This window comes from Jaculus jaculus, chromosome 1, assembly GCF_020740685.1.
Source record: "Jaculus jaculus isolate mJacJac1 chromosome 1, mJacJac1.mat.Y.cur, whole genome shotgun sequence".
Classification (NCBI taxonomy): domain Eukaryota; kingdom Metazoa; phylum Chordata; class Mammalia; order Rodentia; family Dipodidae; genus Jaculus; species Jaculus jaculus.
The window spans coordinates 130,338,416-130,351,581 of NC_059102.1; the positions used below are offsets into that span (position 1 = coordinate 130,338,416).

General features: G+C 42.2%; 1 non-coding gene across 1 annotated transcript; it reads left to right on the forward strand.

The window, feature by feature from the left end:
* The first annotated feature begins 7,518 nt into the window (after window positions 1-7,518).
* Window positions 7,519-7,621, forward strand: LOC123458301. The gene has a single exon (XR_006635588.1). It is a non-coding gene; the product is annotated as a U6 spliceosomal RNA (small nuclear RNA).
* Window positions 7,622-13,166: the final 5,545 nt, after the last annotated feature.

The window sequence follows — 13,166 nt, forward strand, 5'->3', positions numbered from 1 at the left end:
GCCCCCAAGGCCTGGTAAGGAAGAAGAGTAAGAGGTCTGGTCTCATGGAAAGGTTGTTCAAAGTGCTATGGGATCTTGGATGAGGAGCATGCAGGTTTGCTGAGCTTGCAGTTGCATAACACCAGAGCTGTGTAAGCTTGGGCAAGTTATTAAATCCCCCCGCCTCAGTTTCCTCATTTTGTAAATAGGAATGATGGAAGTTCTTCTCTACAGGGTTGTTGTGGGGGAACTGAACAAGAAAACACACAGGAAAATCTTAGCACAGAACCTTGAGGAGGGTGTGCTAGTTTTTCTGTCTAACAAAAATTCTCCATGAGGCTGGGAGTGTACCTCAGTTAGAACAGTGCTTGCTTGACATGCACAAGGCCCTAGGTTTGATGCTCAGCACCACATAAGCCAGGTGTGGCATATGTTTATAACCCCAGCACTCAGTAGTCAGAAATAGGAGGAACAGAACTTCAAGGTCATCCTCAGCTACACAGCAAGTTTGAGGCCAGTCTGGAACACATGAGACTCTATCTCAAAAACAAAATAAAAGGATAGAGAGATGGACCAGTGGTTAAGGATACTTGCTTGCAAAGCCTGAGGGACTAGATTCAATGCCCCAGTACCCATATAAAGCCAGATGCACAAAGTGGCATATATACCTGGAATTCATTTGTAGTGGTGGGACGCCCTGGTGTACCCATTCTCTCTCTCTCTCTCTCTCTAATAAACAAATAAGGAAATAAATATTTAAAAATCAAGGCCAGGCCTAGTGATGTATGCCTTTAATCCCAGCACTCATGAGGCTGAGATAGGATTGCCATGGTTCGAGGCCAACCTCGAGTTACAGAGTGAGTTCCAAGTCAGGCTGGACTTGAGTGAGACCCTGCCTTGAAAAACAAAACAAAAAATTTACAGCTGTAAATTTAAGCTGTAGCTCAGTGACACACTTTCCTAGCATGTATGAAACCCTGGGTGAAAAACCCAGTATTTGAAAGTAAAGCAAAAAACTGTACAACCTTATACCATCAAATTCTCCCTTCAAGTAAAAAAAAAAAAAAAAAAAAAAACTGAGTAGTTTTCATTGTTGTTATTTTTTTTTCCATTTTTTTAAGGTATGATCTTGCTCTAGTCCAGGCTGACCTGGAATTCACTATGTAGTCTCGGGGGGTCTTGAACTCATGGCAATCCTCTTACCTCTGCCTCCCCAGTGCTGGGATTAAAGGCATGTGCTGCCATGCCTGACCTATGTAGTTTTTTTATTTATTTGAGAGAGACAGACAGAGGAACAGACAATGAGAACAAGTATAAGCATGCCAGGGCCTCCTGTCACTGCAAATGAACTCACAAACTCCAGATATATGTGCCACTTTGTGCATCTAGCTTTACGTGTGTACATGGGAATTGAACCCAGACCACCAGATTTTGTAAGCAAGTGTCTCTAACTGCTAAGCAATCTCTCCAGTTCAAAACTGAGTAACTTTAATAAATTCATAAGTTTGTGAACCTCTTTTCTTTTTTCAGATGTTACACCCCTAGGGCTCATGACTACCACTGTTTTAAGTTTTCAGAATCAGGGATATATTCCCTCCCATGGAGCGGACCTCCAGTCCAAGTAGAGGGCAGTTGGTTGCCACCATCACAGACATGCCACTATTGCACTATTGGCTCATTTGGCCTGGTTGGCAAAATTTAAGACTTTCAGTGTCCACTGTTGAGTATCCTCACAGGTGATTTCTCTCTCTCCTACTGAACTGCATACAGAATGGCTCCTTCCAGCTTTCTGTCAGCTGATCTACATGGAGGAGGTTATCAGCTCAGTTCCAGCAGGATTTCTCAGTAGCCTTGCAGCCCAAGTATGTGGAGTCTTCAGCAATATGGTCTTACCATCTATTCATGGTGGGAAACCAAGGGCCTCTAATGTTTTGGGGGCATCAGGGACTTCCCTGGCCAAAACTCACTGGAAAGTATCCCATCTCTGGCACTGAAAAATTTCTAGCAACAATCTATGGCTCCTGAGTGTACCATTGCCCAAAAAAGTAGGTTTTCATATGATTTATTTATAGCCTCTTAGATTTTGATTAGCCCTCCTTTCACCTTTCCTTTACTCAATCTCTTCCCCTGACCTCACTGGGACCTTTTCACCCCCATTAATATATTCTTCTGCTTACATATATACAATACCATCCTATTAAGTACCCCCCTCCCATCCTTTCTCTTCTCTTTATATCCCTTTTCTAGCTTACCAGCCTTTGCTACTGAGTTTTCTTCTTACACGCACAGAAGTCCAGTCATCTTTTTTTAACCTCTTTTCTTCCCTCTCTCCCTCCCTCCCTCCCTATCTCCTTTCTTCCCTCCTCTCCTCCCTCCTTTCCTTCTTTTCTTTCTTGGCAGGGTCTCCCTATATAGGCCAGGCTGGTCCCTGAACTCACTATGTAGCTGTGGTGGTTTGATTCAGGTGTCTGCCATAAGCTTAGGTGTTCTGAATGCTAGGTTCCCAGCTGATGGAGATTTGGGAATTAACATCTTCTGGAGGCAGTGTATTGTTGGGTGTGGGCTTATGGGTGTTATAGCCAGCTCCCCGCTTGCTAGTGTTTGGCATACTCTCTTGTTCCTATTGTCTACCTGATGTTGGCCAGTGGGTGATGTCCACCCTCTGTTCATGCCATCATTTTTCCTGCCATCACAGAGCTTCCCCCTTGAGCCTATAAGCCAAAGTAAACCTCTTTTTTCCCACAAGCTGCTCTTGGTGGGTGATTTCTACCAGCAATGTGAACCTGACTGCAACAGTAGCCCAGACTACCTTTGAAATTACAGAAATTGACTTGCCTGCCTGAGTATTACCAGAATGTTTTCAATGCCCAGAAAGAAACCCTATATCCATTAATAGTTACATCACCCAACTTCCCTGCTTGTAGCAACCACTACCCTGCTTTCTTTATCTATGGATTTTCAGGTTCTAGACACTTTATATGAATGGAATCACTCAGTATACGACCTTTTGTGTCTGGTTTCCTTTATTTGGCGTGTTGTCAAGGTCCATTCACATGGTAGGTAGAGAGGGTGAGTCTTTTCTTTTTATGGCTGAATAATGTTCTATTACATGGTTATACCACAATTTGTTTGTCTTGCCAGTTGATGGACATTTGGGTTATTTCCATTTTTCTTTTTTACCTATTGTGAATAATGTTGTTAGGGATATTTGTGTAAAAATTTTCACGTGGACATGTGTTTTCACTTCTCCTGGGTGTCTTACCTAGCAGTGTGACTGTTGGATCCTAGAGCATCACTATGTTTATCTTAAGGAGGAGCTGCCAGACTGTTCTCCAAAGCAGCAGCACCATCTATTCTTGACTGGAACTTTCCAAACACTGTCTCACATGCCACTGCTCCTCAGCCCCAAGGGGAGTCGTGAAGCACCAGGAGGGCAGGGGATGCATCTAGGTGAGTTAGTGACAGTGGCAGGACCTGGACCAAGGACCCTCGGGCTTCGTCTCACCTTGCTGCCTTGGGCATCTGGAGTTTTTACTATGCTCCTGACAGATGAAAGGTGCCATTCTTTCTACTTGTGGCATCTCAGGGATAAGCAAGTCAACAGGGACAGACCCCCATCCCTGAGGCACCTTCCTCCACCTGTTCAGCAGACACAGCCCCACATGGTCCCTGAGCTTCAGGCAAAAAGAACAGGGCCAGATATGATCTAGGTATGTCTGTGCTGTCCCAAATGGGTAAACAAGAATTTCTGGGGGTAGAAGAGACCATGGGAAGATCTTACCCAGCCTTCACTTTTTAAAATTTCAATTTTTAAAAAAAAAACTTTTTGTTTATTTTATTTATTTGAGAGCGACAGACAGAGAGAGAAAGAGGCAGATAGAGAGAGAGGGAGAATGGGTGTGCCAGGGCCTCCAGCCACTGCAAATGCACTTCAGATGCGTGCGCCCCCTTGTGCATCTGGCTAACGTGGGTCCTGGGGAATTGAGCCTCGAATTAGGGTCCTTAGGCTTCACAGGCAAGCGCTTAACCGCTAAGCCATCTCTCCAGCCCTCAATTTTATTTTCTTTTTGACAATTTAATATATGTATGCCCATACCCCTTACACCCCTCCTTCTCCTGCTAAAACACTTACTAATCCCAACTAATCTCCTTCTTCTTTCATGTCTCTTTTGTAACCCTCTGAGTTTAATCGGGGTGGCTTGCATGAGCATGGGTGGGGGTTATTTGCTAGAGCATAAGCAACTTACACCACTGAAGAACATGACTCTCCCTCTCCTTAGCAACTATTAATTGCCGGTCATTCCTGGGAGGAGTGGAGCCTCATGAATTTCTCCCCCATCCATAATGGAATCTTGATAGGTTCAATCTTGCCAGATTACCCTTCTCCTACAAGCTTGGAGCCCTGTCTTCCTGGAGAAAGTCTGGCCTCACCCACACCAGATTCTTCTCTTGTGATCCTCCTCTTCATCTCCTCTCTTTTCCCACTACCAAGCTTCTAGATCCCTCTGGAATGCTGTGCTGAAATGACCTTGAACTGTGAGGAACCCTTACTGAAACTCACTTTCCTCATCTCTCATAGTGTGTTGGCTGTGGGAACTGCAGAGGACAGCAGTTAGGGCACAAGGGCTGGTATGCAATGAGGTTCTACCCTTTCTTCACTAGCTCTGTAACAACCTTAGACAACTCCCCTTACCTCTCTGAACCTCGTGTTACTACTCTGGGGCATGGGGATGGGTGCAGAGGGGAGCGCAGCTGATGCCGGTGCAGAAGGATGCTTACTCAAAGCCGGCGACGGGTCTGGTTATTTTTGCAGACTAAAGATTGTGTCAATTTCTGTGGACTTAACATGCAGTCTATGTATAGTATATAAGAGTTTTGGTTTCCATCATCCCAGCTTCTGTGTGGCTAATTGGCATAGGGTTGATGATCTGAAGGAAGGTGGCCTTGACTATGACACAGAACAATGATAGCAGAAGATGAACTCCAAAGCAGACTCAGTGGTTGGAACAAGGCAAGGCACTGAGTGTGAGAAGCCATTGGTTAGCCATGGGAGCGGTGAGCTGGACAGGAAGAGCAAAGTGAGATTACAGGGTGGGAGAACCTCCAGCCAGGCCAAGGTGGGACTTCTGGGGGCCTCTGGGCTCATAGGCACCTAAATACCTGCTGGGTAAGCAACCAGATCTTTTTCAAGGCTCAGAGACCAAGCAGCCACTCTGGAGATGCCTTGAACTTCTTGGGGCCTGAACCATGTTCCAGCAGGTTTTGGCAGCAAAAGTCACATGACCCTGTGGGTGCACAGAAAAAAATGAGTATGGCTATAAGCCAAGAATCCCAGAAGCCAGTGGAAATCATGGCAGACTTTTTGGGAAGGCTGGCTTCACAGAATAGCTAGGGAAGATTGCAGAGGGGGCTTTTGTGTGGATAGAAGGGAAACACAAAGGCCGAACCCATAAAAATTGCTTTAGAAATTGCTGGTTGTGGTGGCACATGCCTCTAATCTTAGCACATGGAAGGCTGAGGTAAGAGGATCACTGTGAATTTGAGGCCAGCCTGGGATATAGAGTGAATTCCAAGTCATCCTGGACTAGAAGAAGATCCTGCCTCAAAAAAATAAAATAAAATAAGAGGGCTAGGGAGATGATGGCTCAACGGTAAAAGGTGCTTGCTTGTAAAGCCTACAGGCCTGTTTGATTCCTCAGTATCCATATAAAGCCATAAAGTGGCACAAGCATCTGGAGTTTGTTTGCAGTGGCAAGAGGCCCTTGTATGCCCATTTTCTCTCTCTCTCTAAAATAAAAATAAAAATAAATAAAAAATCAAACAGCCAGGCATGGTGGCACATGTCTTTAATTCCAGCACTTGGGAGGTGGAGGTAGGAGGATGCCATGAGTTCAAGGCCAGCCTGGAGCTACAGAGTTCCAAGTCAACCTGGGCTGGAGTGAGACCTTGCCTAGGGAAAAAAGAACAACAACAAAAAATCAAACAGATGCACTTTCATTGTAAGAAATTTAGCATGGGGGAATTGTGAAATTACACTTAAGAAAAGGGAGAAATGAAACAATCTCTCGCAGCCTCACCCCCAGAGATAACTAGTGCTCAGATTTTGGGCTCTTGTTTTTACCTATTTTCTGTGAATATATTGTGTGCATTATGCTTGCTTGATTTTTTTTTTTTTAGTTTTTAAAATAAAAATGGTCTCCTGCAATACATACTGTTTGTGACCTACTTTTTAAAATGTATCATGAACCATGCTCCTTGTCATTAAATTGGCTTTTTCACCGCATTCAATGGCTTTATAGTAATTCTCATATGAGTGGAACATAATTTATTTAAGTAATTTTCTATTCTTGGATATTTAAGTGCTTTCTAATTTTTCAGTATCATAAGCATCTTCCAAATGATTATCCCTGTGGCTGAAACTCTGTGCACATGCTAATTATGTCCTTGGGATATATTACTAGGGAAGGAATTGCTAGAATAAAGGGTATGCAGTTTCTAAAGAATCGTGATACAAATCATCAAATTGCTCCCCAGAAGGCTTGGACAGACTTATGTTGTTTGTAGCACAATGTGGGCTGCCCATTTTCTAACATTTGTACTAAAAATGGTTGTGATTCTTTTTTCTTTGTGAATTTGATAAAGACCAGAATTCATTAATCCAAGTGACCTGATATGTAAGGTGACTATGATAATAATGGAATCTATTCATGGATTTGTTGTGACAATCAAACCACATAATGGCTACAAAGGGGCTTAGAAAGAAAATACAATTTACAGCTAGGAAGTGCTGAGCACCAGGGTTGAAAAGATATGTGAGGAGCTGACTTTATTTTCCCTTAAACTACAAAATTTGTGTATACTTGTAAAAATGGAAACAGTCCACAAATCTGATGGCAAAAAAATGAAAGTATTTTTAATGTAATTTTTAGTTATTTGAGAGACAGAGGAAGAAGCAGAGAGAGAGAGAGAGAGAGAGAGGGAGAGAGAGAGAGAGAAAGAATGGGTGTGCAGGGCCTTCAGCTGCTATTAACAAATTTCAAGTGTATGTGCCATCTTGTGCATTTGGCTTATGTAGGTCCTGGGGAATCAAACCTGGGTCCTTTGATTTTGAAGTGAAGCACCTTGACTGTTAAGCCATATCTGCAGCCCGAAAGTACTTTTTCACCTCTCGCACAGTGCTCTCCCCAGGGGTTAAATGTATATGTGGCTAGATCTTCTCTTATGCCTTTATATACTCTGCGTGTGTGTATTTATGTGTGTGTATACCCATGCATGTGGGTCATGTGTGTCTAAATACAGGGTTTTATTGTTCTGCAAAATGGAATCTCACAAAGGATTTCACTTTCATCTCAGGACACACAGATCCGTCTTACTCTTTTGAAGTCTCTGCTTGGGTTCAATGGCTGGGTAAAACGCTATTTGTTGTTCCTTCTCTAAACAATGCAATAGAAACCCATCCTCATTTTCATTTCCTTGCACACTTGAGTTGATTTTTGTTGTATTCCTAGCAATGGAGTGCTAGGTCAAAATAGAGAGGCAGTTCTCACTTTGGCAGCACATATAACAAATTGGAATGACACCGAGATTAGCATGATCCCTGTGCAAGGATGGCATGCAAATTCATGAAGCATTCCATATTTTTCAAGGACTTAAATGAAGCCTTTCCAGAAATCAAATTAGACAAGAAGTATCCCTATTGGCCTCACTAGCCAAGTGAGAATTTATAAGCGTGAGTCCAGAAGGATGTTCTGACCCTTACAGTACAGATTCTGGACATTAAAAACAAAGAGAATTATATAAAAAGGAGAGAGAGAGAGGTGTTCCAAAGAAATCACACCAATACATTTTCCTGCATTAGTAGTGAAACTACTTCAATAGTCTGGCATGGGTCCAAAGTAGCCTGTCTCCCTCAGAGACGATTCTGAAAGAAACCTGCAGAGAAGTGTGAGTTGGTCTCTAGCACACTTTCTGCTGTCCTCCACTGTGACACAAACCACAAAGGAATCTTCCTCTCGTTAATTAACTGGGGCTTTATTAAACACCTTAGCAGCTAGCCAACTGGTCTGACCCAGCCACTCCTGGGGGACATTCTGATAAGAAATTGTGTGTTCTAATTTGTACATCTTCAGTGACAGTGTTTGTGTCAGAGCATGCACTGTATAATCAACTATGGCAATATCCATGACTCGGTTCTCCAAAAACAAACGTGGAGAAGACCCTTACTCTCTGCCAAGGACTGATCAAGGAGTTTATTCCGGACAATCGTGCAGACAGCTTCCATGCTGCTGGGCTGAACATCCAAAATAGGTGCACAGTTTAGGGGAGGAAGGGATTTATTTCAAGCTTACAGATCCAGGGAGAAGTTCCATCAATGGTGAAGAAGCTGTTTCTATACGTCCAAGCAGAGAGAAACAACCAGACAGCCAGTGAGAACTAAAGGCAGCAAACATAAATGGACAACAGGAGACAGGGTTCCTGGCAGAACTCAAACTGCTCTCTGCACCTTTGGGCTGGAAATCGGATCTTCCCCAAAGTACCTTAGGGCTGGACCCTAGGATCTGCCCCCAGTGATGTCTCCTCCAGCCAGGCAACTGGATATCCAAGTTACAAGCTTTTTGTTTTTGTTTGTTTGTTTGTTTTAATTTTATTTATTTATTAGCAGCTAGAGAACGGGCATGCCAGGGCCTCTAGTCACTGTAAGTGAACTCTAGGTGCATGAGCCATCTTGTGTATCTGGCTTACATGAGTTCTAGAGAATTGGACCTGGGTCCTTAGGCTTTGTAGGCAACTACTTTAACTGCTAAGCCATCTCTCACCAGCCCTTGTTTTGCTTTTTTTTTTTTTAAATATATATATATTGATTTATTTGAGAAAGAGAAAGAACCAGAGAGAGAGAAAGAGAGGGAGAGAATGGGCAGCCAGGGCCTCCAGCCACTGCCAACAAACTACAGACGATGCGCCCCTTGTGCATCTGGCTTATGTGGGTCCTAGAGAGTTGAACCGGGATCCTTTGGCTTTGCAGGCAATTGCCTTAACCACTAAGCCATCTCTCCAACCATTGTTTTGCTTTTTTGAGGTAGCGTCTCACTCTAGCCCAAGTGGACCTGGAACTCACTCTATAGTTCCAGGCATGTGCTGCCATAGCCATCCCAAGTTACAAACTTTTATAAAACACCTGAGTCTATGAGGGTCATGTATTCAAACTACCACAGATTAATAATAATAATAACAATAAAATAGTCTTGAGAATAAAGATATTCATTACTCTGTTACTAATGAGAGCAAGAATTAGAAGAAAACTAAATGTCCAAATTAGGGCAATTAGTAGGTAAATTATGGTGTAAGTACACCTGTGCGTATATTAAAATCATGCTGTAAAATAATATCTAATAAGATAGGGAAATTATTGCTGGTTTATTATTTATTTATTCATTTAGGGATTCTGGGGATTAAACCAGGTCTGCATGCATCCTAGGCAAATACTCTACATCCCCAGCTTAAGTTGGGCATCATGGCACAGACCTGTGACCCCAGCACTTGGGAGGTGGAGGCAGGAAGAACAGGAATTCGAAGTAATCCCCTGCTATATACTAAGTGTGAGGCCAGCATGAGATACATGAAACTGTGCTTCAAAAACAAATATATACCTGCATATATAAAATATGCTTACAAATACATCCCCAGTTTACTCCACTGTCATATAATTGATAAGCTGTCTATAACTAGAGTGTGATCTTATTTTGGTTTGCTTTTCTTTTCTCCTCTTCTCTTTTTCCTCCTCCTCTTCTTTTTCTTCTCCTTCCCCTTCTTCTCTTTCTGTTTCTCCTCCTCTTTCTCTTCATTTCCTTTTCCTTCTTCTTTTTCTGAAACAAGGTGCTGGGTTTTTTTGTTGTTTTGTTTTGTTTTTTGTCTTACTGCTCACTGTAGCTCAGGTGGACCTGGAACTCACTCTGTAGCCCAGACTGGACTTGAACTTATGGTGATCCTCCTACCTCAGCTTCCTGAGTGCTGGGATAAAAGGCATGGGCCACCACATTCAGGTTATTTTTAATTTTCTAAATATGTATCTCTCTAACCTTCTCCATCTGAAAAAAATAAAGTACGCTATGGTTCACTGTGGATATCAGGATAAATTTTGTTTTCTTCTTCATGCTATTACCTAAGGTTTCTGTAACAAAAGGTAGTGCTAGAATAACTAAAAGAATCAATTAAAATGCTTTAAGTTAGAGGCTGGAGAGATGGCTTAGCAGTTAAGGCACTTGCCTGCAAAACCAAAGGACCCAGGTTCAATTCCCCAGGACCCACATAAAAAGTCAGATGCACAAGATGGCACCTGTGTCTGAGTTCATTTGCAGTGACTGGAGCCCCTAGCATGACTGTTCTCTCCTTCTCTCTCTTTCATAAATAAATAAATAATTTAAATTGCTTTAAGTTAAATTATTATTTTTTTATAAAAAGCTGGGCATGGTGGTGCACACCTTTAATCCAAGTACACAGGAGACCTAGGTAGGAGGATCTCTATGAGTTTGAGGCCAGCCTGAAACTACATAGTGAATTCCAGTCACCCTAGGCTAGAGCAAAACCCTACCTCAAGACTCCCCCACAAAAGAAAGGATACTTAACTTGACAGGGGAGATACCATGATAAAAGAAAAAAGACAAAAGAAGTCCATGAAAGTAAGAAAGATACAAATGGCTAACACACATGAAAAATACCTTATTAAAAACACACAGGGGCTGGAGAGATGGCTTAGTGGTTAAGGCATTTGCCTGCAAAGCCAAAGGACCTCAGTTTGACTCTCCAGGACCCACATAACCCAGATGCACAAGGAGGCACTTGCATCTAGAATTCGTTTGCAGTGGCTAGAGGCCCTGGCGTGCCCATTCTCTCTCTCTCTTTCTCAAATAAGTAAATAAAATATATATTTTATTTTATTTTTGTTTTTTTGAGGTAGGGTCACACTCTAGCCCAGGCTGACCTGGAATTCACCATGTAGTATCAGGGCAGCCTGGAACTCATGGTGATCCTCCTTCCTCTGCCTCCCGAGAGCTGGGATTAAAGGTGTGCGCCACCACGCCCAGCTTAAAATATATATTTTAAAAATGCACAGGCTGAAGCGCCACATGTTCTCCCTCATATGGGGATCCTAGCTACAGATGACTGGGCTTCTGTGTGAGAATGAAAATACTTAGTAGCAGAGGCCAGTAAGTTGAAAAGGAGACATAAAGGGTGGAGAAAGGAAGGGAGGAGGATACTTAATAGGTTGATATTGTATATATGTAATTACAATGATTGTAATGGGGAGGTAATATGATTGAGAATGGAATTTCAAACGGGAAAGTGTGGGGGTGGGGAGGGAGGGAATTACCATGGGATATATTTTATAATCATGGAAAATGTTAATAAAAATTAAAAAAAAAAAAAAAAATGCACAGGCTGGAGAGAAGGCTCAGAGGTTAAAGACACTTGTTTGTAAAGCCTACTGGCGTAGGTTCAATTACCCAGTACCTACACAAAGCCAGAAGTACAAAGTAGCATATACAGAGGCAGGAGGCCCTGGTGCTTTTATTCCCTCTCCCTCTCCTTCTCTGTCAAATTAATAACAACTATAAAAACATAAAAATACAAATTACAAAAAGCATCACTGTGATGATGATCTCTTCTGTCCCATAGACATCAGAAGAAGAAGGCTGCTAATCTATAATATGTACAGATAGCACTGTGGCAAGAGAAATGCTGTATACTACAAACTTGAGTACAATTCTGTTCAATCTTTTTGAAAAACAACTGGCTACACTATGTCAAAATTCAAAAAGTGCAATTTCTCAATAAAGTTGATCTTAAAGATCTGTGTTTTTATTCCTCATAACTTAGCAAAATAGAGAGGAAGTTGTATCCAGGTATATGAGCCAGAAAGCACCTCACAGCATTGTTTTCTAAATGCAGAAGTAAAAACTTGTTTAAAATAATTCTACAGGACTATATTAATTAATTTATTTATTTTTATTTTATTTATTTTATTTTATTTTATTTTATTTTATTTTATTTTGGTTTTTTCGAGGTAGGGTCTCACTCTGGTCCAGGCTGACCTGGAATTAACTCTGTAGTCTCAGGGTGGCCTCAAACTCATGGCGATCCTCCTACCTCTGCCTCCCGAGTGCTGGGATTAAAGGTGTGTGCCACCACACCCAGCAGGACTATATTTATAGATGGAAAGAAAAATGCATATTTTGCTGGGCGTGGTGATGCATGTTTTTAATTCCAGCACTCAGGAGGCAGAGGTAGGAGGTCACTGTGAGTTTGAGGCCAGGCTGAGTCTGCATGGTGAAGTCCAGGTCAGCCTGGGCTGGAGCAAGACCCCACCTCAGAAAAACAACAACAAACATGTATTTTATCTTGCTAAATTTAAAAATGTGGATTAACAGGTTACACTTGGTTTGGTCTTTAAAAATTGTGTGAGAGCTGGGAGGTTGCTCGCTGGGTAAAGGTACTTGCTTGTAAAGTCATCCTGCCTGGGTTCAATCCGCCAGAACCCACATAAAGTCAATGCTCAAAGTGGCACATGCATCTGGAGTTCAATTGCAACAGCAAGAGGCCCTGGTGCACTCATATTCTTTCTTTCTCTCCCTCTCTCTTTCTCTCTCTCTCACTCGCTCAAATTAGTAAGTCAAAAATAGTGTGAGTTGGGTATAGTGGTACACACCTGTAATTCCAGCATTTGGGTGGCCGCAGGAGGAAAGGGAGTGCAAGATCATTGTTGGCCACATAGTGAGTTCAGGATGAGCCTCAGGTCCATGAAACCCTGTCTCAAAAAGAGAATTATTGTTATTTTTAAGTATCTTCTGGGATGGGGAGATTGCTTAGTGGTTAACATGCTTGCCTGCAAAGCCTAATGACCAGGGTTTGATTCCCCAGTGCCCACATACAGCTGGATGCACAAGGTGGTTCATGCATGTATAGTTCGTTTGCAGAAGCTGGAGGCCCTAACACACCCATTCTCTCTGTCTCTCTTCTTCTATCTCTCTCTGCTTGTCAATAAATAAATTAAAAAAAAATTTTTTTAATGTGAGGTGCTAAACACCTCAGAGGTTTAAAAAATCTTCAGACTAATCATTCTTCTCAAAATCAATGTCAAAATGTTTCACTGATTTGCAAATATATTAACATTTTTTTAAAAATATGTTTAT